Below are 27,411 nucleotides of genomic sequence, written 5' to 3'. Positions count from 1 at the left end.
GTGAAGCACCGGTGAGATCAAACTGGAGCCCTACAAATGCCTCCATGTTAGCAGCCCGTGGAAACTGGGGTATCCCAAACAGGCTGCCGGCTATTCCCATTTGTAATCCAGCTGATGGGGAGTTCAGGCATCCAGCAGTCCAGCAGTTTGGTATATCAAACGTTTCCAAAACAACGAGGTGTAGCTTCAGGCAGCGTGTGGGAAGGCATAAACGTGCCACACGCCTCAGGCACAGCACTGGGGAGACCTCGGTGTTGCTGGTTTGCCACCCGTTTCCTTACAGCATTGCTAATATTCCCTGGGCATCTGCAGGAACGGGCTGGCTCAAGGGACCAGGAAGAGGCTGGGGCACACTTCAGCTCAAGGGATGCTTCAGGGTCCTTCCAGAAAAGCAGCTGATGGTCCAAAACCCCTCTGATGGCTGAGGAATCTCCTGCGTGCTCCGGGAGGACAACCATGGCTGCAGCGCTCCCCCCCCCCGCCGGTGATGCCCAGCCCGTCCCCTGTCGCGGCAGAAAGTCAAGACGGAATAGGCTAAAGAAGGCAAATCCCGCCGTTGTCTCCCAGAACGTCCCCCTTGGTGACCGTGCAGGGGCTGCAGCTTTCACCGCAGTCAGTAGCATCAAAACATCTCATGAGCCCTTTGGAAAGCTGGAGCCAAACTGGCGGGGAGACCCTGGGAAGCAGCCTGGGAACAGGGAGCAGCTCCTGCCGGCTACCCCTGCCCTTCCCACCCCAGAGATCTTCACATCGATACCTACGACCTGCCCCAGCACCCTGCTCCCCACCACCGCGAGGCGCAGCAGGCACCCTCCCCCGGGGTGAGCAGCACCCATCTCCGAAACCTCCCCAGCCGCTCCGGGGACGCCCAACCTCTACGTATTTTCCACATCTTTATTTCCTTAAGGGGCAGGGGAACGGCTGCTCCACAGTGGGCGGCTCTGGCACAGCTACCCTCTGGCAGCAGCAGTCGCTCCCTCCCCCTGCCCCCTCCCATCCTTCCCTTCTTCCCCCCAGGGTGATTTTCTCCCTCTGCTTGAGGAAGCGGGTGGGCGGGCAGGGGCAGTGGGGCGAGGGGGAGGCTAATGAGCAGCACCATCAGCAGAGGTTACCATTAATGATTTTCCCAACAGATCACACCGCTCCCCTTTTAACCTCTGTTAGCGAGCCGAAGTCCTTGAATTATACAGCCGAGTGCACCCACACCACCTCCCTCCGGCTCTGCCCATAAAACCCCCCTACGCTGGCCGAGCCCCCCGCGCCCCAGCAGCCTCCCACGGGAACGGCAGCCCAGCCTCGCACCCCAGCCGCTGCCACCGCCGGCAGCCCGAGATGTTGAAAGGCAGCAGAGCTGATGCTGATGGGCATGAAGGTCAGTGGAGAGGGAAGGTCGTCTCCGGCGGCAGAGCTGGCTGCCCCGCGGGCAGCAGCGACCGACGTGTGCCCGCTCCACCCGCCCTGCCTGCGCCGGGGCATCCCCTCCCAAAGTCTGTCCTGGGGGTTGGCTTGGGCAGCGCTCTCTCCACGCACAAATAAATAAACCTTGTGAACGCATCGTTGGGGGAACACGAAAGAAAAGCAAAGCCACATTTGTATTTAACCCGAACAGCACTGCTGGTACCTCCGGGTCCCACCGCTCCCCTTCCCTGCTGTCATTTCCACCGCGAAAGCCAACGAGGTCAGTTGGCTCCCGCTCTCCCACCTCTCTCCAGGGAAAGCGTGGGGCTGTGGCACGCTCCCAGTGCAACAGGAGGAGCAGGGATGCTGTTTGTCACAGCGGGCTGTGATTCGGGATGGTTCAGTGCACGGGGATGCACCCAGCACAGGCAGCAACCCTTCCAGCTGGCCACAGCCGTCCCCAGTTCTGTTTCACTGCTGGAAGAAACTGAGGCACAGAGGGACCCTACCAGCGCTGAACAATTGCAGAAGACTGACCCACGTTCCAGCACTGTCCTTTCCCCCCACCACCACCACTGCAAAACCCACCCCTGGGTGGCCGCAGCCGTCCCCCTCGGCCAACGCTGCAGAGCCCAGCGAGACAAGCCGTGCCCCTCGGCGCTGCCCCCCGCCCAGCTGCCCACAGGCCAGCGCCGTGCCCGCACCTCTCCTCTGCTTTCCCACTTGTTTCTGTCGGCAGCCTGCGCGCAGAGGGTGCGATGCTCATGCACACCGTGCGCTGGGCGAGCCTGTGAGCCTGGCTGCGTGCGTGCACACACGCGTGCAAAAAAGCCGCCCGTAATCTCCTTTACATCTGCCGTTCCTAGCTCGTCCTCACGTGAGCGGTGCCGTCATCCACCAAAGACAAGAGGGGTAAATTCACTGCCTTAGCTCCCCACATGGCAAAGGCTGGGGTGCACACATGTTCCCAGGGGGACACGACTCCTTCCCAGCCTGGCTCCACAACTCAAGGCTCACATGGAAGCCGTGGGGTTTGCAGAGAAGGAGAGGCCGTGGCCAAGCTGGACCTGGCTGGACAGGGGACAGGAAAACCACACGTCCAGGGACACAAGGAGGGATGGGAAAGATGCATCCCGAGCGGGCTGGGCACCACAGGACCCAGCCTTGATGCTCTGCCCTTCGACTTCCCCATCTTTTAAAGGCGGGGTCCACCCTCTCCCCTCCGACCTGGGAGCAAAACACCACCCCTGAGGAGAAGCACAAACCCACCGTGTGTCCCATCCCTCCTCCAACACCTCCTCCCGGCCGGCGCGTGAGCGACGGGGGCTCCAGCCGAGCGGCTGTCGCTTGTGATTTGTGGTGTTAATATTTCAGGGGAGGGGAGGGAAAGGGTGACAACAGCCGGGGAGAGCCAGCTCTTGGAAGTCAACTAGCAGGGTTATAGCTGAAGGCAAAACAATAACACTGATGGATCTGAGGACCTGGGGTGGCAGAGGCTGGAGGAGGAGGAAAGGAGAGAAGAAAGCGGACAAGGAAGGGTGACAAACAGTATAAATACATTCTGCATTTACATGAGGCTGCCACGAGCTTGTTACAGCCATTCCATTAATTACCCCTATCCTACACCAAGGAGGGAGCATCACACCATCCCAGAAGGGGACCAGGGCTGGCAGGAGAGCCAGGCAGCAATGGGATCTCCAGCGCTGGGAGCGTTTCCCCACCAGCCGCTCCACTGCCGGAGGGTGCCGGCAGCCGCCAAAGCTGCACCCATCCATCCCACAGCCCCACGGGCATCTTTCCCTGAGCCTCTTCTTGCCACCAGGGGAAGCCACGGTTCAGCCGGCCCCGCTGCCCCCCCAGCCCCGATAATGTCATGACAGCCCCAATAACACCCCGACAGCCCCAGCCCCCTCCATCCCAACAGCGGACAGACTCAACAGCCGGAGCCCTTTTTAAGGCCTGCAACACTTGAGAGGCTTAACGACAAGAATATCTCGATTATCCGCACCCAGAGCCCTTGAGCAGTCCCTGCTGCTCTCGAGCAGCTTAAAGGATAGGAATTACCGGCGGGGGCACCCCAGCATCCCCCTCCCTTCCAGCTCCCGCAGTCTGCTGCGCCTCTCCTTCCGAGGGACGACAAATACCCATAGAACCCCCCCTAATCACCACCCCGGTCTCCTCCCCGGCGCTTTTCACACCTTCCATCAGCGGCGAGGCATGTGCGACTGGCAACGGGCCACAGCCGGGCCCGCCGCGGCACGGAGACGGTAACATTTTGCTGGGAAAAGGGCAATTTAATTATCCTGTCTTCTGTTTCGTGACAACACAGGAACGTGCTGCTCAGACACAGAAAGCACAGAAAGCAGGCAAACAGCAACCCTGCCTGGTGCTTCCCAAAGCTGGGTCCTCGCTTTCCAGCTCTCTGCCGGCGGCAAAGAGGGGCCAGGAAAGGCGAGCTCACGGGAACGATGGGGTTAAAGCAAAGCCCCAAACCTCCAGGCTTTTCAATAGTCTGAAGAAGCAGGAAAAATGTTTTTGTTGTCCAGCTGCAATGCTTCTTCCGAGCTCAAAGCAAGTGCCGTGTCTCATCTGGGGGCTGTTTGGCCAGCGCGGGTCTATTTTTACAAGGAAAATGGTATTTTGAAGGGGAAGGTTGATCAGAAAAGGAAGAAGTATTAAAAACGCTGCAGTCCGCTTTTGGGAGATAAAGCGAATCCAGACAGACCGTGTCTGACCTTCCAAAGCACCACTTACCAGAAAATTTACTATTAAAATACATTAAATAATATAGAATATATTAAAATCCGCCCCTTAACTCAGCTTTACCCACGGACAAGGGGTGAAGGCAGGAGTGTGGTGACTGTCCTGCTGGGTGGGTTGCAGTCAGGGCCACGCAGCGAGGCAGCGCTGGCCCTGCTCCGTTCCCCTGAGGCCACGGGGGACTGGGACAGGGGATGCTTCTGGGAGCACCTGCCGTACCACAGGGTGGGCAGGAGACCACTGGGGATGCTGGTCCTGGCCGGTAGAAGCCCTGCAGCGGCCGGCCGGCCTCGGTGCACGGGCAGCACGTGTGCCACGGTGTTTGTTGTGACAGAGGCTCCATTAGCACCAAGCCACCTCCCCAAGGACACGGTGCAGACACCCTCATTAGTACGTTAATGAAACTCGTGGGCTGGGAGAGAGCAGGTGGGAGAGGATGGAGGGGGAGCTGGAGTGTCGGTGCAGGACAAAGGGGTGGCTGCACCGAGGGACAGCCTGACCGCCCGGCTCAGAGGCAGGGTAGGAAGATGGAGAGCAGCAGCAGAGCCCGGCTGCAGTGGGGCACGGCTCCTCCTTGCTCCTCCAGCCGAGGAAAATCCTGCCAAGCTCCTCGGGTGCCTCTGCCACTTGGAGGGGAAGGTCTGCCGTGACAGCAAATAAGCATGAGAGGGGAAGAAAGGGACTTTCCAGAGAGGAAAGTCGCAGAAGGGGAGAGGAGGAGAAACCAGATTGGTGTGGGGGACACCAACGGGGCAGGTATCGTGCCAGCTCACTCGGTGGCGCTGCCTCAGTCCCTACAGCAATGCCGCAGCCACCTGAAACCCCTGGCACCGGGAAGTTCCCACGCCCCGGTGCAAACCCAGCGACAATCCCAGCGATGAGCTGGCGTGTCCTTGCGACATGGGAAACGACCGGGCAGCCCGCCTTACCAACAGGTGACAACGCAGCGAGCTCTCTGCACGCCCAGGAGGGCTGGTGGTGGCACCTGGGGGACGCCAGTCCTGCTTCCCTGCCCGTGGCCTGCGTACCGCAGAGCCCCAGCGATGCAGGAGAGCCCCGGGAGCTTTCCTCCGGGGTCTCCTTAAGAAGCTATTCGTGTTCTCATGGGTCCCCCCCGATTTAATTTTCACTCCCTTCCCCACATCCAGGAGCAGGGGGCTCAGAGGCTCCCGGCCCCGCAGCCGCACGCAGCCCCTCGCTACAGGTCAGGAGCGATAACAGACTGCGGAGCCGCTTCGGGAGCACCCGATGCGACAGAGGAGGCCCTACAGCAAACGCCTGACACCAGCCTGGGCGACAAAAGGCATTTCTCTCCTCGGAGAAATCTCTTCCCCCGTGCCTGTTGGGGAGCAGCCAGGGCTCTGCTTTTTTGCAGCGTCGGCCAGCCTTGCATCAGCTCAGCTCCCCGAGGAGCGGCACAGCTATCCCCCCCTCTCCTCCCGCTTCGTCTTTTATGCAGGCAATGAGTCACGAAGGGCTCGCAGGGCTGCACCATCCTCAGAGAAGACAGGCTGCAGCCAGGGTGCTGGGCATCGTCACCCGGTGAAGGACAGGTTAAGCCGGCCCCGTGCTGCCCCGTCTCCAGGCAGGTGCTCAGCCGGGCAGCGATGGGTGCCACGGGGCAGGTCAGACCCCGTCACCCCAGGTGCCAGCCTGGCTTGTGCACGAGCTTACATTAACCGGCTCTGATGGCTGCTTCGAAACGGCCGCCGCGGGGAAAGCCCCGGCTGGGCACACCTGCCCCTCGCCACGGCGGTGGCAGCGGGGGACCGCGGGGGTACCGGCCCTGGGAGGCGACGGTTGGGGCGACCATCGCCTGACCCCTCCCTGCGCTGGTTTGGGGTCCAACTGACCAAACACCTGAGCAGGGCTGATGGTGGCCAGAGGGGCTGGCCAGGCAGCCGGCCGCACGCTGCACCCACTCCCTGCGCTGAGCCCGGGTCGGCACCCACCCGAGCTCTCCTCAGCCCCCCGACAGCCCCAGCATCATCGGGGATGCCCCCATGCACAGGCTGCAGCAGAGCCCCCCCCCCAGACTGCACCACCCCGCTGCTCCATCTCCCCTCCCTTGGCAATTTGCACATCGGTTTTACTCATCCCAGGGTCCAGAGCTGGCTCCAACCGCTCCTCCACCGGCGGGGGCAGGGGCGCATCCCCTCCCCACGCTGCTGCATCCCACAGGGCTTCGTGCCGGGCGGTGCAAGGTGAAGTGTGGAAACCAAATGTCCTGCCAGTTTGGGTGACATAGGGCGATGCCAAGTCAATCCCTGGGCTCGAGATACCCACGGCCCCAGCAGACACCAGTTTCCCCCACGGTGCCCAGCAGCAGGAGCTCGGCTGCGCCTGCTAAGAGAGCTGGAGCAGCGGGGGACCCTGCAAAAGGGGGGGACCCCACCCCGCAGCTCTGCACGACTCATGAACATGTCTCTGCACCGGAGCCTGCGAGTGCCACCGCCTGCCCCAGAGACCACAGTGCATTTGCACACAGGTGAGCAAGGAAGAACACGGTCCTCTAACTCATCTCTCCATCCGTCTGCAAAAACAACCACGGCCACGCACATCCCTAAGAGGTGTCTGAAGTGGAGATGAGCAACAAGAGTCCAGACTTCAAGTATGTCGGCATTAGATGTCATTTGGGATGTTTTTCTCAATCAGGTCCATTGTCAACACACAAAAATGTGCCTCTGACACCCTGGGGATGCTTATTCCTGACGCTGTTTCAGGAGCAACAAAAATGCAGATGATTCAGCTCCAAAATTATCGACCGTGGGATGTAAGCCTCCAAGCAGATCTCTGGCTATTCCTGGGCAAAAGCTCAAAGCCGCCTTTGCTTCTCTCTCCTCCTCTTGAAATCATCAGAGAATACATTCCCTTCTTTTTTTTTTTTTTTTTCCCCTGGCTTTTTTTTCCGCTATGAATACAGACTTCTCTCTCCCGGCCTTGCAAGAAGGGAACGGAGCAGGAGCTCTTGGGGCCGTGGCTGCTGCCCACCCTGGCCAGCAGCCCAGCGTGCCAGCGGCGCCGGGGCACACGTATGCCAGGAAGGGTGAACACAAACTCCATCGGCCTTTCCCATCTGCTGGGAGGTTTTGCACCGGCTCGCGCCGGGGCTTGGCCGGCAGCGCGCTGCTGCCGCTGTTATTTTCTCTCTGTTTTCCTAGACATTTACACTTCCTCCCTTCACCCACAAGATGGTTTCCAGGCTTCAATTCTCTTCCCTATAGCAACAAAACCCCAGCCAGGAAACCTCAACCCACTCGCCCGACTCTCTCACAGGCGAGGGAGGTGGGGGGAGCCCCAGCCACTCCGCGCTGGTCCCTTCAGCTCGACATAAAACTAGTTCCAAGCCAAACTTTTGATGCTATTATAAAGCAAACTTTGCCACACGTGTGGTTCTCAGCCCGTGCAGTCCCCAGGAGCATCACCGGACCTGTGGTGAGCAGGGGCACAGCGGGAGAAGGGAGAGACTTGCAGAAACCCCCATTGCACCTGCACCCCAGCCCGGCCAGGGCTGAATCCGCTGGGCTACTGGGCTGGAGCACAGGACAGACGCTGCTCTCCAGCCTGCAGCCACCCTGCTCCAACAGCAGGTACGCCAGGGATGCTGCACGATGCACGCGCTTCTCCTAAAATACCGAATCTGTTCGTCAGGGAAAGGACAGAGCAAGGGGTGGGTGTCGAAGAGGAAACGGGGAGGAAGGATTAAGAGAGCAAACAAATCGTATCGACTCAAATCAAAACAGGCCACGGAAATGATTGCGCTTAAGCTTTTCACGCCTGGCTAATTTTTTTATTATTCAAAGAGATTCCTGTTTTTGTTTTGCCTCTTCGAAGGAAGAACCAGAGGGGAGAGAGCTCCTCCAGCAATCACAGATAATAACCACCGCGGAAAAAAACGCTTCCTGCTCAGACAATGGGAGACAATTAGCACGAGCCACAGCGCGGGAGCATCTTTTAGTCTGCCCTGCCTTATCAAAACAAAAAAAGAAACGCTTCGCAGGAAAGAGGGCTGCAAGCAGGTACTGATTTTGGGTCAGAAAGCCACGAACCCTGGCACTGCACCGCGCGCTTTGCTGCCGCAGCAAAACGGCAGCATTGCAGGATCTCCGGGGGACACTGGGCCAGGGGATGCTCCAAGGATGCCAAGCGAGTGCGAGCAGCGAGGACACGCTGCACCCGGCAGGATGAAGCCCTCGAGGTGGCCGCTGGGCTCACAACCGCATTTGGATCCCTCATTTCAGCGGCGTTTCTCCTCAGGACTGCCCAGCAGGGAGGGATGAGGAGTAAACTGCGATGAAGCTCAGGCTTCTGCAAGACTTTAGCGTCTGTCTTTGCTCCCGCGCAGGTCACACAAAGTCACCCATCAGCCTTAGAAGGACCTTCTCCCTCTAGGATGGCTCTCTGATGCCAACGGAGGGCTGAAGCCCTTCAGTACCCCCCACGCGGCATCTGAGATGCTTCTCCGGCTGCTCAGCCCGGTGCTGAGGCCGCCTGAGGAAGAGCAGCCTTCCTCCCACACCAGCCGCTGCGCCTTTAACTCCGCCGTCAGAGGCTCTGAGAGAAAACACCCGCGCTGAAAATCCAACTGTGCGTCATTCAGCTCTCATTTTGATTGTTAAAAATTCATTAATGAGAGCAGATTGGTATTATATCGCTGCCTTAATTAAAGAGGGCTACGGAACAGCATTTTAAATAGCAATGTCATTTTCTAATTGACACAGCTACATTATAAAGAAAAATACTTAAACAGAACTTGAAACCGCGCTGGTTTCTTCTGATGGCAGGGCTCATTTTGGCTTAAATTTTTAATCTGCTCATGAAATATTTACGGACAAGGAAAGGGATAATATTTCTCCAGGTGTACAGTTCCCCTCTCTGGCCTAGTCCCCCATGAGGCTGCCGCAGGAGGAAGGCTTCACCACCCAGGGAAGCTGCTTCTCCATCCCCCTCCATGCAGGACCCCACGGCTGCAACCCTTCCCAAGACCTGGGAGCTGCACCAAGCCCTGGGAAACTGGGAGATCCCAAGCCCTGCTGAAGTCACTGCTCCGCCTGCCTCCTTTTGGTTAAACCCCACTGGATTTGAGTGGAAAATATGCTTTTTTTGGTGTCTTTCTTGGGCCAACCATTTCTTGCCCACCAAGGACAGAGGGATGACTGGAGCTGAGCATGTCCATGCCTGCCATGGGTGCCAGCATCAGCTGGCTGGCTCCCTACAGGCTTGATGGGGAGGCACAGGGATGCAGCACGACTCAGGCACCGGCCAAAAGCATCCCGTGTCAGGCCACGTTCAGACGCCGACGCTCGACACCTCTCTCCCGCTATTTAAGGTGTTTACACAAAACTCCTACAGCTAATTCCACACATTTAAGAGCACAGATTCCTCCTGTTTCCTATTTAGCAACAAATCTGGTCACTACTTCAAGCAACGGGGCAGCAAATCCAGGGAGAAAACGGCTTTGTACGCCTGGATGCAAATCCCTCTGCAAGGCAGCGGGTCCCCCTCTCCCCGGCCCCGCACCGCTGCTCGCCCCCTGCACGCAGCAGCCTGGCAAACCGGTCCCTGCTCATGCCAACAAGAGATTTTTCCACCAGCATTAGTGGAAATTAGTGGCATTAGTCCACGCCTGCGTTTCACCAGCCAGACAGAGTGAACTCATAGAAAAGTCATCCGTACGCCAAGTCCATTGAAACCGGTAGCACCGTGCTTTGGCCACCGCGCTCAGTACAAGCACGAGGGCAGGGTGAGCCAGAGGACAGGTTGCTCAGAGGCTTAAACACTGGATCTGCCTCTCACTAGCTTTTCAGACGACCTTTCAGATCCCAGAGGCAGCCCACCACGCTGCCTCAGTTTCCCTTCTCGCCCAACGTTGCTGCCTGTCTCTCTTTTACAGCACGTCTGGCCATGGGGGGGGTCAAGGTGAGCTGGGAGGCAGGGGGTGATGCTACACCCCCAGCCGCGGGTGCTCGAGGTGCCCCTCGCGCTCTGCGTTTACACAACTGCTTCCAAAAGCACAATGTCGTCAGCCCGCAGCACGGCTTGGCATCGCTGCGTTGGTTTTTTAAAGCGGAAAAGATTTGGCAAACCAACAAGAGAGGGGAAACGTCAACTCATCCGCTCCTCCTTCTCCCTTGCTCTCCAAGGGAGGGATGCTCACCTCCACACCCATGGATCCCCACGGGAAAGCGAAGGGCAGGAGCCGGCACCAGGCAGGACGTGCCCAGGGAGGTGACAGCACACCCAAGGGACGCACACCCCACTGCAGGAGGGTTCGGTCCAACCCCTTCCCCATCCAAGCATCCCTCTGCCACCCTCCGCCCCGTGTCCCCAGCTCCCATCGCTGCCCCTCCTGTCGCGAGAGGGTGAGACTGTCCAGCTGGCTCGCAGAGGATCTGGACAGGCTGTTTAATCAGGGAGAGCGATTCGGCTGTAATTTCTTCTGATAAAGTATTACAGATGCTACATTTCTAGCCATCTGGCAGCAGGCTGTGTTTCCTGCCTCTGCTTCTCGCGCTCTCAGGAGAAAAGGGAAGAGAAGGATCAAAAATTAAAGGCAGGATCGTGAGGAGGGCTGTGCCGGGACGGGAAAGGGAGCAGGGTGGGAATTCCCATCGCCCATCCCTCCTGAGGCCACACTGCCCATCCCACAGGCTGGCAGCCCAAAGGCACCGCTTAGCAGAGGACGGATCCAGTGAAGAGCACACCAATGGCCCCAGGAAAAGCAGAGCAAGAGGCGCTGGAGCTGTTAAAAGCCAGGCTGCCCCCTGGCAGGGCAAGGACAGACCCCCCAAACCATCCTCTTTGGCTGGAAAACCCTCCCTGAAGGGTGAAGCCCCTTGTCCCCAGCTGCCCCACACATCAGCCCTGGCACAGACACCAATCTGGATCACGGCATCGGGGAAAGCATCTGCACCCATGCAAACCAGACCAGGGAGAGCCCAAAAAGAAGTGCCACCAAGTCCACCCAGCCTCGCAACCCACGGAGTAATTTACCCCGAGACAAACAACCCGGCGGAGCGGGGGGAGGCTCTGCAAACAAAAGGCAGCTCGCTTGGATTTACCGGAGCCCGAGCAGAACCGTCGCAGGGTTCAGCGCATTAAAAATAACTGAAGGGAAGGGCTCGCACTTCATTACTTTCGACAGAACTGGGTCTTGGTCACGCCAAGGATCTGCTGGGGAGCAATCGCGGCACCGCACGCCGCAGCCCTCCCTTGCGCCGCTCAGGTGTGAAGCCAAAGCTAAACGGGGCCAGGGATGAACGGGGGCTGCGGGAGGCTTTATTTTCCCCCTTCTCCCTGACCTGCTGCTGCAAAACGTACAGATCCCTTCCGCCCAGCACTCTCTGCATCCCCGCTCCTGCTCTCAGGCCCGCATCCCTCCATCTTTCGGGGAGACGGGGATATAGGTACCCCCGGGAGGGCTGGGCAGCACGGTGTGAGGCAGCAGCGATGCTTTCGTCAGCAGCACCGGGCTGCAGAAACACGGGAGGTGCCTTGGCAGAGGGTGCCCCCGATGCCAGCAGCGGTGCGCGGGATAACCAGCCCCGGCTGAAGTTTCCCCGCGAACCACAGGGAGTTAAAGGCTGGCTGAGGCCCTGAAGCATGAGGTTTATGCATATGTAGCTAATGTAATACAATTATACATTAATATATAACTAACAGTCGTGGTAATACAACATTACAGTAGGTAGATTATCCCATCTCCTGTAATTTATTATTGTTATTTGTAATCCATTAGTGTCCAGAGCTGAACCCAGGTCAGAGTGCAGCATCCTGGCACACTTTCGCTCACCCCAGCAGGAGCGGGCGGATGGAAAACCCTCCTGCTCCAGGGCCAAATCCTGCCTCAAGCTCCTGCAGCAGCAAGTCCTGTGCAGAGACCTCCCCGCTCCCAGGGCTTGAGGTTCCCAGCAGGACGCATCCACTGACACCCGATAAAGCCACAAGGCTTTGGCCCAGCCGATGCTCCGCCATGCCCTGCCCCAAAACGCTGGGGCCAAACGGGCCAAGGGGCTCAGCGGGTATCTGGCAGGGGTATCTAGCAGCCCCGGGGCCGGGCCACCACCTCGCCATCACCACAGAGCCATTCCAGTTGCCTTTGAGGGGAAGGAACAAAGCCCAACTGGTTTCGCGCAGCCACCAATTAATCTTGATCGACACCACCCTCCATAGTGAGTCATCCACCCGAAGTCAATTTACATTTTTATTAAATCACACAGGAAAATTAGAAGCGTTATTACTTCCCTCCAATTCAATACGTGTTCTGTGTTCCCCTACCATTCACCGTGTGGGAAAACATCCCAGCATCTCCGGTTTAACCGTTTCTTCCCACCGCTTCCCACCCCAAAGCATCCCTTTTGCATAGCCTGGAAATAAATCAGGCCGACCTTTGAAGGAGGGGAGCGGGACAGAAACCAGACAACCCGAGAGAAACCACGATGGCCGGTGATGCCGCTACCCCGGGGAAAGAGGACCACAAAGGCAAACAGCAGCAGCCCCCCCGCACAGGCAGCCCTGGACACACCAATGCGGGCCGCAGGATCTGGACCCCGGAGGGACCCCCCCCAGTCGCTCCAACCTGCTGCTCTTCTCCGCAGGGACAGATCCTCCCACTCGTGCAATCGTCACAGCCCTCGCACAAAGCTGGATCTGCCCCGGGAAGTTCACTGGGAGGGAAAGGCAGCTCTGTAGGCACCACAGCAGCCGGGCGATCAATACACATTTATATCCACCCTTAAACCCATCCCATTCTGCCATGTCTGCTGCGCGCAAGATTATATCATCCTCGCTTGCTGCAACACAAGCATCTAAATTCAACATCAATTTATTTATGGTCTCCACATGATACGAGCAGATCTGCGAGAGCGCAGGAAATGTATCTTCAGAGAAAGATAAAAACGTGCGTGCGCACGAGCGAGACCAGAGGGCTTCCCCAGGAGGAGCCGCGTGCGTGCACGAATCCAGGTTTGTGGCGCACGCCTCTACGCTTACGTGGCTATTCAGTGGGGTAAAACGAGAGGAAGGTTCTTCTATCACTGTTAGAATTAATGTTTGCTTGAAGGGAAAGCCCAAAAGCTCCCACTGGGATCACATCTCCACTCTGCTGGGGACCGGGATGGAGAGTCCTTGCTCTGAAGAGCACTTAATCTGACGGGGTCAGAAAATTATTTCTCAAGGATGAATGCTCCTGTGATGGAAGCATTTCCCAAGGATGAAGGCTGACTGTTTGCAAAGTCCGATCAATTTGGACTCTATTTCCTGTGGACAGAGCAAGAAGAAGGAGGGAAATTTCCATTTTGTGATTAAATTCCAAAAGTACTGTATTTTTTTCCCAAATCAGGACAAAAGCACAGTTTGAAACCACGGCGCTTCCTGCCAACGGGGAGGTCTCCAAGTTTCAACCACGCTCTTCGCAATTCAATTAGCTGTGTCCTAGACAAGGACTGAAAACCGAGGAGGGCAGAGCAGAGCCCGCGCCTCCCCACCGCCTCCAAGCTCTGACCCCCGCCGCCGCTTGCAAACCCATCGCTGCAACTCTCCAAACTCTTCTGCTCGAAGACGTGCACGCTGCTGCCTAAAAACGGGGGGTTTCGGGGTGCATGCACGGCTGGTTAGCGCAGCAGGCAGGACGCCTGCAAGCTGTCGGCCCCTCGGCACAACCCAGCAAGCAAAGCGGGCTCCAAGACGGGCACGGCCACTGGGCCTGTCCCCAAAGCCCAGCTGCCCGCTGGCGAGCCCTGCTCTGAGCCCCCCTGCCAGGCGCCCAAGGCACCGGCAGCAGAAAGCTCCCACGTGCACCGGCTCATGGCACAGGGATGTTCGTGGTACAGGGATGTTCGTGGTACAGGGATGCTCGTGGTACAGGGATGTTCGTGGCACGGGGACGCTCGTGGTACGGGGACGCTCATGGTACGGGGACGCTCGTGGCACGGGGATGCTCGTGGCACGGGGACGCTCGTGGCACGGGGACGCTCGTGGCACGGGGATGCTCGTGGTACGGGGACGCTCGTGGCACAGGGATGTTGGCAGCACAAGGACACTCATGGCACAGGGATGCTCACAGCAAGCAGAGCTGTGGTGCCCCAGCTTTGCAAACACCCAGCACAGCCCTTTCCGCCTCTCCGGGCTCTCCCCTCAGTCATCTCCTCACGGATCTGCTGGCTCAGCACGGCAGCACCTGCCCCCACCCCAAGCCTGAAAGAGAAGCCACGAGCGGAGACAGGCAAGGGAATCCCCTCGCCAGCGAGGTGCGGAGCCCCGCTCACCCCGCCGCGTCCCGGGGAGGCACGCTCCTCCTCGGGGGGCAGCCACGATGCAATTTCGGATTTCCCAGGCTGCCTGAAAAGGGCCTTTCGCAAATTCCTCTGATGCCTGCAGCGCTTCTGAAGTCCTGTTTTTCCACTCCAGCAGCCCCCCCCTCCTTGTTTTCCTTCTCCGGCTGCTGACCCAGATTTCATAATGAATGAATCCATGCAGCGCTCTTCAGACTTTAATTATTTTTTCACTTTTTCTCATCATACATTATGCATCAATAAAAAAAAAAAAAAAAACACCACACCACAGCACAATTAATTTAAGCTTGAATGGTTAACTCCTGCCTATCACTAATAGCAAAAGTGTCTGGAAATTGCAGCTCTTATTTTAGACCTTGCATTAACGTCAGGGACGAAAACAAACAGGTTCTAAGAGGCTGCGGTAGCTTGGCTAAGACAACAGACAACAACTAATGTATTTCTTCACAAAAGCTGCTTTTTTAGGTTATTTACAGTGAGAATCTGCCCCACACCTGCCCCCTTCCTCCCCCGCTCTCGCCCACAAGCAAGCTCCACGCATGGTTTGGGCAGGATGGCCACGGGATCCAGCACAGTCCCCGGCAGAGCTGCCTGCAGCAGGCAGGCTCAGCCCCACGGCCGCTGCAGCCCCACCGGGCTCAGTCCCCCACGACCCAGTGGGTGCCGTCCCCACGGGCCACGGTCCCCCAAGGGGTGACGGCTGGGCTCCCGGCGAGCGAGCCCACGCGCGCGGCGCCTGCCTCCGCAACCCGACGGCGCTTTGCAAACATTCATGAATGAGCGCTCTCGGCAGCCCAGGGGAAGGTTATTATTAGCCCACCCGGAGGTCCAAGAAGCAAAGTGACTTTTTTTCCCCCTCTCCACTCCGTCGGCTCAGCCCTGATGCTTTCAAAGGGGTGGCACCAAGCTCGCAGAGTCGGTGCAGCACTGGCACATCCCAAGCATCGCCCCCGGGGCTGCAGGAAGGACCACGGCTGCAGGGATGCTCTCATCTTGCAGAGCAGATTAACACCCCAGCATGGCGATAGCTGATTTTTGGCACAAGTATGGTGATCTCCTCTCAGCAAAGAGGTCCCAGCGGATGAGGCACTTAGCCACAAACCTAATTACTATCCTCCTCCCCGCTCTTCAAGCCTGCCGCTAGCGGAAGGCCGGATTTCCCTGCGTGTCCTCCAGCCGAGAGCGCAGCCAGAGCGATGCTGCCTCAAGTGCGGCGATGGAGCAGCTGCAGAGGGGACCAGAAGCCCAAGCTGGCTGGAAATTACGCTAATGGCTGGTTCACTGGATCAGCGGAAAAGCAAGAGGGTGTCACAACACCGGCCCCGCTGGGAGAGGCACAGAGGAGCGCACAGCCGCTCGTTTTCAAATCACATATCCATCCCTCCCCTCCGCTTCCCAGCCACCGCCTCCTGCTCCAGGAGCACGTGCCTTTGGGCTGGTGCGTGCATCCATCCTGCAAAGGGCTCAGCACCCTCTGCAGAGCACAGCCCCTCGCCGAGCCCAAGGGCAGCCACGGCACGAGCAGGACCAGAGGAAGCTCCTATGGGATCCCACCCAACAGCGTGGGTGACGCTGGGTCAGGGAGCACCCCACCAGCTCTTCCCAGTGGAGCTGGGGCAATGGAGGAGCAGGAACAAACTCCCCCCTTCCCCAGGACCGCAGGGATGTCAGTGGAAACCTCCCAGCTCACAACCAGCAGGATGCTGCCACTTTTCCCAAGGGATAAGATTTTAACCCCTCCAACCCCCGGGCCAGAGAAGTCCCTGAGCCAACCCCCACAGGGTGGACTTGCAGGGGACGCTGCAGCCTTGGGGGCTCTGCCAGCTGCGACCATACCTCTCCCTTCCAGGCAGGGCCAGAAAAGCATCCCCGGCTGAAGACCAACTCTGGACCAATTCTGACCTTTTCAGCTGAAATGCCAGCCCTGCCGTGGGCAAAGGCAGCACTGCCCTGATTTAAGGACGGTCAGGATCTGACCTTCTATCTGCCGAGCTCTTCTTGCAGCCCTGCCTACGCTAGTCCATTTAAAAAAAGAATACAAAACCAAAAAAACACAGGCAAACACCAAAGGCCCTAATTTGATCATATTCCTCTGAACTAAAAGCACCTTTGACCTAAATTCCCACCGCAGGCTGGAATTCACCCTCTGCAGGCAAAGGATTACGGGAGAAAATAGCCATGCATGCAGGGAGAGGCATGGGCTCCTGCTCCCACCCAGCCCCGGGGTCTCTGCCTCCCACCCTGGCCTAAAAGCGCTTGGGTGTCTCCATTTATGTAAAGTAGAGCTAATTTCATATTATCATATGATATTAAAACAGCCTACCTCTCTTTTCCATCCCATGTGCAAAACCTGCGAGCAGAGCTATGGGAAGCATATGGAAAAACATCTCCAAGCACAAACACCCACCTACTGCGTGAGCTGTTGAAAGTTAGAGAGCTATCCAAGAGAGGGGGATCACAAAAGAGGTTTTAACCAAAAGAAAACAGCCTTGTGTATATTTTTTTTTTCCTCCAAAAACACCCAGAGACTGAAGCTCTGCTTAAATACATGCCTTGCATTTTTGCTACTTCTGGCAATTTAAAAGGCAGCTCGTGGCATTCACCGGTTTTGTTATTAAGGTAACAGCCAGAATTATTCCCCCTCTGTCATTATGAGCAGGTTTCCAACCCCTCCGAGCCAGCCAGGCTCCTGCAGGTGAGGAGAAGCTCTGGAGGCAGCAGGAGGGTTTGGTGGGCGCTCGGGGGGACCGAGCTGACCATGTGCTGCTCCTGTGCCACGGCTCGTCATAACCTCACTCAGCCGCAGCATCCTCTGAATTTGTCAACACCTTTGCAGGAGGTTTCCTGGGGAGAAGGGAGAAAGGAGATTACAAAGTGCTGACAAGCTCACGGGATGTTTTCGAGATGCCCTGCAAGCTGTCAGCCTCTGCTGAGCTTCCTCCCGGGGCTGCAGGGAAAGCAGGGACCCCACGGCACGGCACGGTCCCCGCTCGGCAGCGGGAGCGAGCGGCCAGCCCGCCCGGGATGAGACCGTCAGGTCACGCTGGGCTGAGTCACCTGAATCTACCAGTTCTCATCAATCCTCCTGGCAAGAGGAACAAATAATCCTCAGGGAAAGATGTTTTTGGAGGCTGCTGAATTGTTCTTGGCACTGCTCGGAGAGCTTCAATTCGCTAGAAAATCCCAAGCATTTTAATATAGCCAGAATATTTGCTCACAGGATGACTAGCCCCACCACGAAATGGGATCCAGCCTCTGCGGAGCCTGCCCGTCACAGGGACACTTCTCCACCGCCTTTTTCACGTCAAGGGGGAAGGATGCAGAGACGGAGCCTGGGTCACCTCCTGCACAGGGTGTCACGGGGGTCTGCGGACACAAGACCTGCCCGGCTTGGCCAGGAACTGTTCTCCAGCAGGAGCTGGACCAGCCCCGAGCGGGTTTCTGCAACCAGCCGCTTGCTCAGCACAGCCGCGGGTCCCCAGCACGCATCCAGCGCGGCCAAGCACCGCAACCTCCCTCGCCCCGTCCCCACCGTGCCACCAGGTGCCATTAGACCACAGGGTTAATCCTCACCTCATCCCCACGCCGCCTCATCCCCACACTGCTCTCCGACCGTGCCCTTTCCCAGGGGTGGCCACTGCCAGCCACAGGCAGCCCCGGCCACCTCCTGTGTTGACTTTGGCCAGCAGCAGCCACGTCTCTTCCTTGGGGCCACCTCGCAGTTGGTCAGCCGACGCCGGCAGCCTGTTTTCCCTTGGCCCAGGGGAAAACAGGCCTAATTCTTTTTTTTTTTTTTTTTTCTTTCCTTTCTTCTATTTTAAGATCAGAGGCCTAAAATTAGCTCCGCTCGCACAATGGGCCTCTGAGATTTAATTCCTTCCCTCCTCCCCCAAAAGCTGACAAAATAAGTCGCCGTTTGCAGCATTTCTCCAAACTTCTCTGGCCACCAAAATAAGTAAACAAACAAACAAACAAACAGTAAGCACACGAGGGCCAAACCGTTCCGCCCAGAGGGACTGAAAACCAGCTGTACCTGCACAAACCTACTCGCACCCAGCGAGGAGCCCGAGCCCTGGGAGGGCCCCTCTCCCCCTGCAAAACCTCCACCACGCTGCACGTACCGCAGACGCTGCTCAGATGCTGCTGCTGCTGCTGGGGACCACAGTAAAAAGCCAACAGACGCAAGATTGCCCGCGTGGGCGGCGGTTACCGAGAGCATCACAGCTACGGCTGCCTCCCCCTACAACCCAGGCGGGGACGGAGCGGGCAGGGAGATGCTCAGGTTCCCATGTCCATAGGGTGCAGTCGGCTTCCCCAGAACAGCGGGCGGGAGCCGACGGTGGGATCTGACCCTGCCGTGCCTGAAACCCCGGGTGACTGTTCACCACGTCACCAGGAGCAGAATTAGCCCCCGGCTTCGGCCGCAGCCCTGATGCTAACGCACCTCGACGGCGGGCGCGCGGCTCCTCCACACCCCAGCGCCTCAGTCTATAAGGTGGGGTATTCGGATGGACCTCGCTCCCAGCAAAACAATTAGTTAGTATTTGTAAAGCGCCCTGGAGTTAATTAAATTGCCATTAACTCATTAGCTAGATTTTGACCTCCTAAGCCCAGCTTTAAGCCATGCCCCGCTAGGCAGCGGCTGGTGCGCTCAGCCGGCTCCGTGCGTGCAGAGCCCTTGCACAGCTCGCTGCACTGGTGCCCGAGCGGCGCTGCCTGCGCTCTGCGGGGTGTTTCTGCACGGCTGCACAAGGCCGGCGAGCCGTGCCACCGGCACCCTGCCTGGCCCTCCCGTGCTGTGCCCCCAGGAGGGGCTTCGGGGCTGTCCCCCACGGGGGTCCGGCCACACCGCTGAGCGCTGCCCGGCTGCACAAGCCCACTGGGGGCCGGGGAAATGGAAGCAAATACCCATCTGGCACTGGATTACCTGCCATATGCTTCCCATATGAACGTGTCTGCCCGCAGCTCGGCACGAGGGGAGACACGGACCTTGCCCCTGTGTCCCACGACGTCCCTCACGCAGCACCCATCGCTCCCCGCAGCGTCCCCAGCCCGTGAGAAAGCAGCAGGGCGAAAACCAGCCAATACACGAGCGCAGATATCGGTGCCCTTTCCCTGTGTGCATACACCCACGGCCATCTACCCCTCCCCAATAAGTGATATCCCTCCCTGGGAGAGCATCCAGCATCACCTGAGACCGTACAAACTGCCCAGTGGATGCAGCACCCGACGGCTGCAGCTGCATCCCTGCAGCCAACGCTGCGGCCTGGGGCTAGACCTCCCGTCCCCATCCTCAGGGCAATGTTTGCTCAAAGCACTGGGTGGGAGCTGGGAGCCAGAGCTCGTTCCCTCCCCACAGCGACCACAGCCCCTGCCTGTCCTGCAGCACTTCCAGGTCTCAGGCCCCGCGCAGGAGTGATGCTGCTGGACCACGGTGCAGCCCCTCAGGGACGGATGCTGCAGGCAACAACCAGCAAGCGACACTGGTCTCCACCGGAAAAATCACCAGCCAGCCCTCTGTAGGAATCCCAGCTTTTGATTTCACCCCAAACAGACCCCTGCCCTGTCCCACGAGCAGCAGCACCCCTTCACGTTGCCAAAGCACCCCACGGTCACCCCCCTGCACAGCCGCCCTCCTCAACCGCCTTTCCCGGAACAAACCCGCAAATGCCAGGGAGCAAAAAACCACAGTAGCACAGCGGGCAGAGCCCAGCCCTGGCCACCCCATGCCAGCTCCCCGGGCAGCCCGCTGCGGGCCGGCAGCAGCCCGGCACATGAGACCACGTCCCCGGGAGCAGCCAACAACAACAAACTCGTGTGTGAGCGACAAAGGGAAAAAAACTCGGCGAGGAAACAATATTCAGCTCGACTCTTCCCGAGCGCGTATTGTAAATAACGCCGCGTATGGGTTTGTTTTATTTGTTTTAATTATGAAAACATAGCCCGGATTGTCCTGCTGGCTTGGGCAAGCTCCGTCCCCGAGCGGGGGAAGCGAGCTAGCAGCCCTGCAGAGCCACGCTGCGTCCGGCAACCCTACAATAAACTCACTCCTGCGAGCTCAGGGCTATCCTCAGCAGCCACCTCATCGCCCTGCCAGGCTGAGCCAGGGTGCAGGAGCAGCTCGGGCTCCCCGGGCTGCGGTGGGAGCCCAGCACCGTACCAGCGGGCGGGCAGCCAGCCCAGGCAGCACGCAGAGGCCAGCAGTGCCGGTGTCCTGCGACAGCTCCACAAGCTGGGAGGGAAAGAAGCCCCCGGAGACAGGAATATCGCACACCTCAATGGCTGTTTCCAAGGCAATCGTGTATCTGGATCCTTCGGTCCTGTGTGTCGGGGCCTACAAGCCTTTTGTAGATATTTATCCCCTTTTTTTTCCCCCCAAACTCTCTTAACACCAGATTTACTCGCCGATGTCTCCATCACGCTGCTTTCGTCCTGACATACCAGTCCCGTTGCTCCATGCTCCCGCTGCGTACGTCAGGCAACGGGGCCAAGCAGGAAGCACCTTCTGAAATTTTTTTTTTTTTTGCGTCAGAATGAACCTTTCCTTCTCTCGCTTCCTCCTCCTGGTCCAGTCCGGGATGGAGGATCTGACCCTCACCTCCCAGCTCATCCACCTCAGCGCATGCTGGGCCAGGAGAAAGCCAAGCAGCCCAAAGCCGAGACAAGCTTCAGACACAACCAAGTTAAAAATACACATTTTTCAGACAAAAGTTCAGTCCCCAAATGGTAAGAGAATCCAGGAAAAATGCGGCAGGCCCGGCTGGTGGCCGGCTTCCAGCACGAGCACCTCCCTTCGGAGGAATCCAGCGAGGAGTCTCAACTAATCCACCCAGGACACACCAGCATTTCTTCCTCATATTATTGGGTTGCGGTTTTTTTTTTCTTTCTTTCTTTCCTTCTTTCTTCTTTCTTTCTTTTTTTCTGTCTGCTCAGCAGATTTGACATTTGCTGGGAAGGCGCTCGCAGCCCCCGGGGCCAAGCTGGCGTGATGCACCGGTGGATGGATGGAGGGACCCCACCGCTCGCTGCGTGCCCCTGGCACCAGCCCAAGGATTGCAGGTAGGAGCGGCTGGAAAAGAAGGGACCGATGCAAGAGCCTGGAGCCACCACGCATGTGCTCAGCACTCGCGCAAACCAAACACACAACATTATCCCCGTGCCTCAGTTTCCCTTCCCCTCAGAGGCATGCTGAGGGGAAAACACAAGCACTTTAGGGGAACGCAGCCGTCGAGGTGACACAGAGACAGTGCTGCGGGCACCCCAGCAGGACGGGTCCTCACGTGTCTCCTCCAAGCCCAGTGAGGACACAGGTCTCCCGCCAAGGCCATCCCACCCCACCGCAGCATCACAGACGCAGCCTCCACGTCCCGCTCCCGCCCTTGCTCACCTGCAATTCCCGAAGCAAGCACTCCAAATCCCCCCCTCCCCTCGCTCTCTACCGCTGTCTCTCCTCAGCCTTCCACCCAGGCACCCCTCACCTCCCCGAAAAGCCCCACGTGCTCCCCAGGAGCTTTTCTGCCCGGGGTAGATCCACCATCCCCGCTGGGCACTGAGCATGGTCCTGCGGCCGGTTCCTTCGTGCTGAACGGAGCAGCGGGATGGGGCCAGGCGACACGTGGCCTTGCCACCCACATCAGCTGGTTACCATCGGGAGGGACGGGAGCAGGGGGTCATGCCTGGCCCTCGTGGACTCGGCACCATCCCCTCTGCAGCCCCTCACCGGGGAGGAGCTGACACTTTCGGGTCAGCCGGCAAGCACTGCTATCCCTCCCGGTGAGATGCCCACTGTGGAATTTGCAGTTCATTCCTTGACACCCGCTGTAATTACAGGTATCGAGTCAGCTTCTCTCTTTCACAAGAGCCATGAGCTAACTTCCTGCTCCCCTTTCTCTGTGAGGGGTTCGTGAGCCACCCGCGCCCTCCGTACACAAGCGGAGGGCGGTGGGCTCTGCCAAAGCCCTCCCCAAGGGCCAGGGCATAAACTCCCAGCGCCAAACTTGTCGGCTGGGACATCCCATGATGATTATCAACATTCCAGCCCCGGTTTCCCGCTCTTCCCCAGAAGAGCGGACGGGCAGTAGGTGACACCAAGACACAATACACGGTGCCTAACGCCGAGTGCCTCAAAGGCTCCCCGCGCACAGGGATGCTCTGTGCTCGCCCGCCGGCCACCGCAGCACGCTTCTCCAACAGCAAAACCCTGACAGTCTCCCCAAAATCCTCACCCAGAAGCACAGCGAGCACATCCCAAGGCGAGGCTGCTGGGGGAGCCCGGCACGCATCCCCAAGACACAGACCACGCCGCTGCCTACCCGGCTGTGGGGTGAGCAGGTACCCCCCGATGGCAGCTCTGTTTGCCTCTGCAGCCACCAAAGCAGCCGCGGGGCTGCGGCGAGAGTCCCATCGCGCCGCTGTCCCATCAACCCCTTTCTTCCTGAAGTGGTCATGGGTTTGGGTTGGTTTGGTGGTGGTGGTTTTTTAAACATAAATCCATTAATTTCAGCATCGTGAGGACCTTACTGGCTGTGGATTACCACTATTCATTTCAAGGAGACGCAAATAATTGTTCACGAATTCTACAGTCTATGAGAAGACCCTCAGCCCCACTGACGGGAGAGGCGGTGGGTCCCCAGGAGCAGGGCAGTCACCCCTTGCCTCGCTGGGTGTGCGCGACCCGGCGTGCTGGGGGCTCCCACCCCAACACCCACCTCTCTGTCCCCAGCCGAGCTGCTTTCCCGGCCAAACAGGTCGTTCCACCGCGACGTTGCCATTTGCCTTTACCCTCCCATCCCCAGCATATTTTCCTGTTACCCACCTCCCCCCCCCCAGAGCAGCCTGTCCCCGGTCTGCACGGCTCAGGCATGGGCTGGGAACCCCACGGGGGCTCAGGGAAGGGACCCCCCCCCCCCCCCAGCTCACAGCAGCAGCCACGCTGCGCCACTCTGTTTGCTTTATTTTTTTTTAACCAAGTCACGAGACAGGGCGGATGCCGCTCGAAATAAATCATCAACCATAACACCAATAAAGACAACCGGGCAGCCTCAGCTTGGACTTTGCGAGCACGACACCAGCGGCCGAGGCGCTGCCGCCCCATCGCTGACGGGGTGATGCAGCAGCTCCTGGACACGGCAGGTTGTCCCCAAGAAAATGGTGACATGGTTGTACCAGGAAAGGCAAGAGCTGTGGACACAGCCAGCCGGGCGAGCTGCGAACCCTCATTACCAGAAAAAAAGCAGTCAAGGGTCGCGGTAGTCCCTCAGATACCCACCCCGGGGACAAGCATCCCTCCTCGCTTGGGGCTGCATCTCCCCTTTCCAGCCTTCTCCAGCCCTGGGGCCAAGGGTAAAAGGGGAAAGAAAAAAATCTGTGCATGTCTCTCCCCTGCCAGCTGCCAGCACAGCTCTTCTGCAAAGATTGTGCAACGGGGGGGTGGCAACCGAGCCAGCACCATCTCCCCAGCCCCCACGAGCCCCACACTGCTGCCTGCACCCCGCATCGCAGCACAGCCAGCCCCCCAACGCCGCAGGGACCCGCAGGTTGGCTCCCAGAAGCTTCTCCAAGCCCACTCGCCTGGATCTCATGCCATAAAAAGCATCTCTGCTCCTGCCCTTCCTCTGCATCAGCCAGCACCAGGCTGGGCAGGAGCACCGGGTCACTGCATCCATGCCGGGGTCCCTCCTGCCCCCGCTCGGCTCGCAGCAGAGGGATGTTCTCCCTTTCTTCTCCGGGAGGATTAGACACACTTCTTTCCTCTCATTGCTTTTCAAAAAGAGAGGCCTTTTATCACTGCTGATCCCTGGGGGAAATCTTTCTCTCTCTCTCATGCTTTTATAGCTTGGACAGGGGGAAAGGAAGTTTTCCTTCATCTCAATCTCTCTGCCAACAGGCACAAGCGAGCGCAACGGATGGAGCAGCTCCCCGGGTCCCTGCCTGCCCCCAGGCAGCACCCGAGCATCGCCCCGACACCGCCGGGGCTCCCCACCACCTCCCGGCGCCGTGGGCTGCATCGCCAGCAACGCGCCCGGCGCCGAGCCCCGGAGAACGCCCAGGCAAAACCCTGTCTTAGCGATTTCGAAAGCCACGTCGCCGTTGCGAAATCCCAGCTTGTAAAAACCCCCGGCAGAACAAAAGCAGCAAACCCAGCTCAAGGCAGCTACAGGTGCTCTGCCCTCGCCTACCTGCTCCCCATTCTCTGGAGGTGGCAATTACATTTTCCAGTGTTTCTTAAATGGATTCCTCCTCCCCCCCCCTGCCTTTCCTGACTGCTGCAGAACAGACCAAGCCAAAGAGAGGAAACCAAAGCTTGGAGCTGGCAAAGCTTTAGACACGCACAGCTATTTTAATGGACCACTCGCATGCAGAAAGCTAAGAACATGCCTAAGTGTGTGCGGGATCACAGCACGATCAGCTCTACAGCGAAACAAGTAAAGCCAGTGATCCCTGAAGTGCTGTCAAAAGCTCCAAGTACCCAAAAGTGAAATCATGTTGTTTTCTCACCCTCTGAGCTCTCTCCATTACCAAAATCAGGGCTGAGGTTTGTCACAGTGGCAGAGTGGGTGGTTGGTTGTTTTTTTTTTTTTTTAATTGTCAACCACGCTGAAACATTTTCTCTTTATTTTTAGGCGTCCCTTTAAAACTATAGAGGAAATCATCCAAAAGAAGTTTGTTCAAACGGCCTGTCAGTTTGAGGAAGTGAAATTAAACCAGAAAAAAAAACCCTGAATCCTAATAAATCACACATCCACACATACAAAATTGGAGAAATCTGGGCATGCCTCCAAAGCCAAGTAAATGGATGATAAACAAAACAAACCTAGCTCTGCCTGGTAATAAAGGCTTCCACAGTGGGAATTTCTCACCCGGGAATCACTTCCACCGAGGGCACAGCTCGTGGCACACGGGGAGCTTTCCCGCTCCCCTGCAAAGCTGTGCCTCCAGGGACTGCCAGCGACGCCGTCCCACTCTGAGCTGGTCTCGCGATACAGGTATCGCTCCTGCTTGCGCAGGTTTCCCCCCTGCAAAGCCCTTGGCCCTTTGGGGGAGCACACGCCCTGTCCCTGTCCCCATATCGATCACCCCATGACGCAGAGAGGGTGGCTGTTTGGTTTTGGTCACGGGAAAGCCCCGTTCTTCCCTGGCGCAGGCACCACTCGAGCCCTGCGCCGGCAGTGGGGACCCGCTCGGGGCCCGCAGACCCACCCAGAGCAAACAAGACTCACGACTTGCAGGGGAAAAAACAAAAAAAGGCGGCAAAACAAAAGCAAGGGAAAGGGCAAGAGGAATAAGGATGAAGATGCTGAAATAAACCCCCCCCCGGGCCCCCAGGTGCCTGAAGCAGGAGGCAAAACCGGCATATGGGACAGTAAAAAAAGCATCAGCCAAGTCTCCTTTCAACCTTCAGATGCAGCTTCCCATTGATATGGATGCTGCAGAGCAATGCCCACCCCCTCCCCACCGCCCAGGGTTCATCTTTTCAGGCCACGCAGCGGGAGGGAGAGCAAGGGGAGGAGGGCAGGGACGCACGCCGAGATGTGTCCCAAGGAGGACAGCGCGGTGACCCTGGTGCAGCCCCTCCACGCTCACAGCTGGATGTTGGGGGGCCCATATTACATGGCAGAGCTGGGCCGTGAGCTGAGGGTTTGACAGCAAAGCCAGCGGAAGGGTGGACACGTGCAGTGATGACCCCAGCACCAGCCACCACGGTCCCCAGCGCCTCCCCGGCACGGCCGCAAGCGAGCCCCCACTGCCGAGACCTGACCCCGGGTGGGCAGCCCACCTTCTCCCCGATTCTCTCTTTGTTTTGCAGCGGAGATCCCCACGAAACAGTTAAAGGTTTCTAAGCTGGGCTCTCCTGAGGACTCCAGTTAAAAGTCCACCAGGCATTTTCCCATCATGGACTTTAGCCCCGGAGCGTGGCGGCGATAACGCGCGCGGAGGTGCCAGCTCGCCACGGGACCGGCCGCCGCCGCAGCAGGACGGGGTGCCGCCGGGGTGGGCAACCCCTGCAAACCCCACACAGGACCGAAAACAGCAGAACAGGCCTCAGAGCAGCATTTTGCTTCCTGGTCGTACAGAGCAGTTGACCCATCTCCCACAACAATGATTTGGCTGCCCCCGAGGAGCCCGTGTCACCCATCTCCAGCCTGTAACGGGCACCCAGGCACAAATTCCCCCCAGGGATTTCACGCAGAGATTTTTCTCCCCGTTGGTCCCAAAGATGCAAGGGCAGAAGCTGCGTTGCTCTATCTGCTGGGAACGGACACCCCGCTCTCCTCTCCAAGGTCGTCTGCAAATCCTCTTTCACCAGGACTACACATACCATTTTTTAAAAGCTGGGTGATGTAACCAACCAGTATTTATAATGCTGAAAACATCCCAAAGCTCCATCTCTTCCAGCTCCCAAGCACACTGTGTACCCTTAATAAAATAATTGCTATGATGAATAGCTCCTTATAACATTCTTCTTCCGCAGCTACTGACAAGGCCAAGAGCTGGGATGGAAAGTCCCTCTCCTAAACGCTCCTTCAAGGTACATTCAGGATTTTTTACCTCTTCACAGCAAGAGACACAGTGAAAATTTGGAAAAGGTGTCAGCCCTCCCCCAAGCCATCGCACCGCACAGGCACACGAACGACAAGCTCCCTCTCCCCCGGCTCAGCCACATCACCGCCTTAATAATAAAGTCAGCAAATCACCGCAGGTCGGTCTCAGCCCTTAGTTAAGCTGATGTGATCTTGAACCTGTTCGATGAAATCAACGCCGAGCTGCTGATCCCGCCGGCACTCGCGGGGTCCGTGCCAGCCAAACCGCCCTGGCAAAGGCTCCTCTACCCAAGGGTCACCGGCGACCCCCGACACGGGGCTGGGCAGTATTGGGAGGCGCATTTCCTCTGCTTTTGAAATAAGGCTGAGGATTTAATCATTCACTTGCAAGGCCTCCTGTGTCCATGATTTCCACACTG

The sequence above is a fragment of the Leptosomus discolor genome, chromosome 19 (genome assembly GCF_034619465.1).
Source record: "Leptosomus discolor isolate bLepDis1 chromosome 19, bLepDis1.hap2, whole genome shotgun sequence".
NCBI classification, from domain to species: Eukaryota; Metazoa; Chordata; class Aves; order Leptosomiformes; family Leptosomidae; genus Leptosomus; species Leptosomus discolor.
This window is presented reverse-complemented; position numbering follows the sequence as displayed.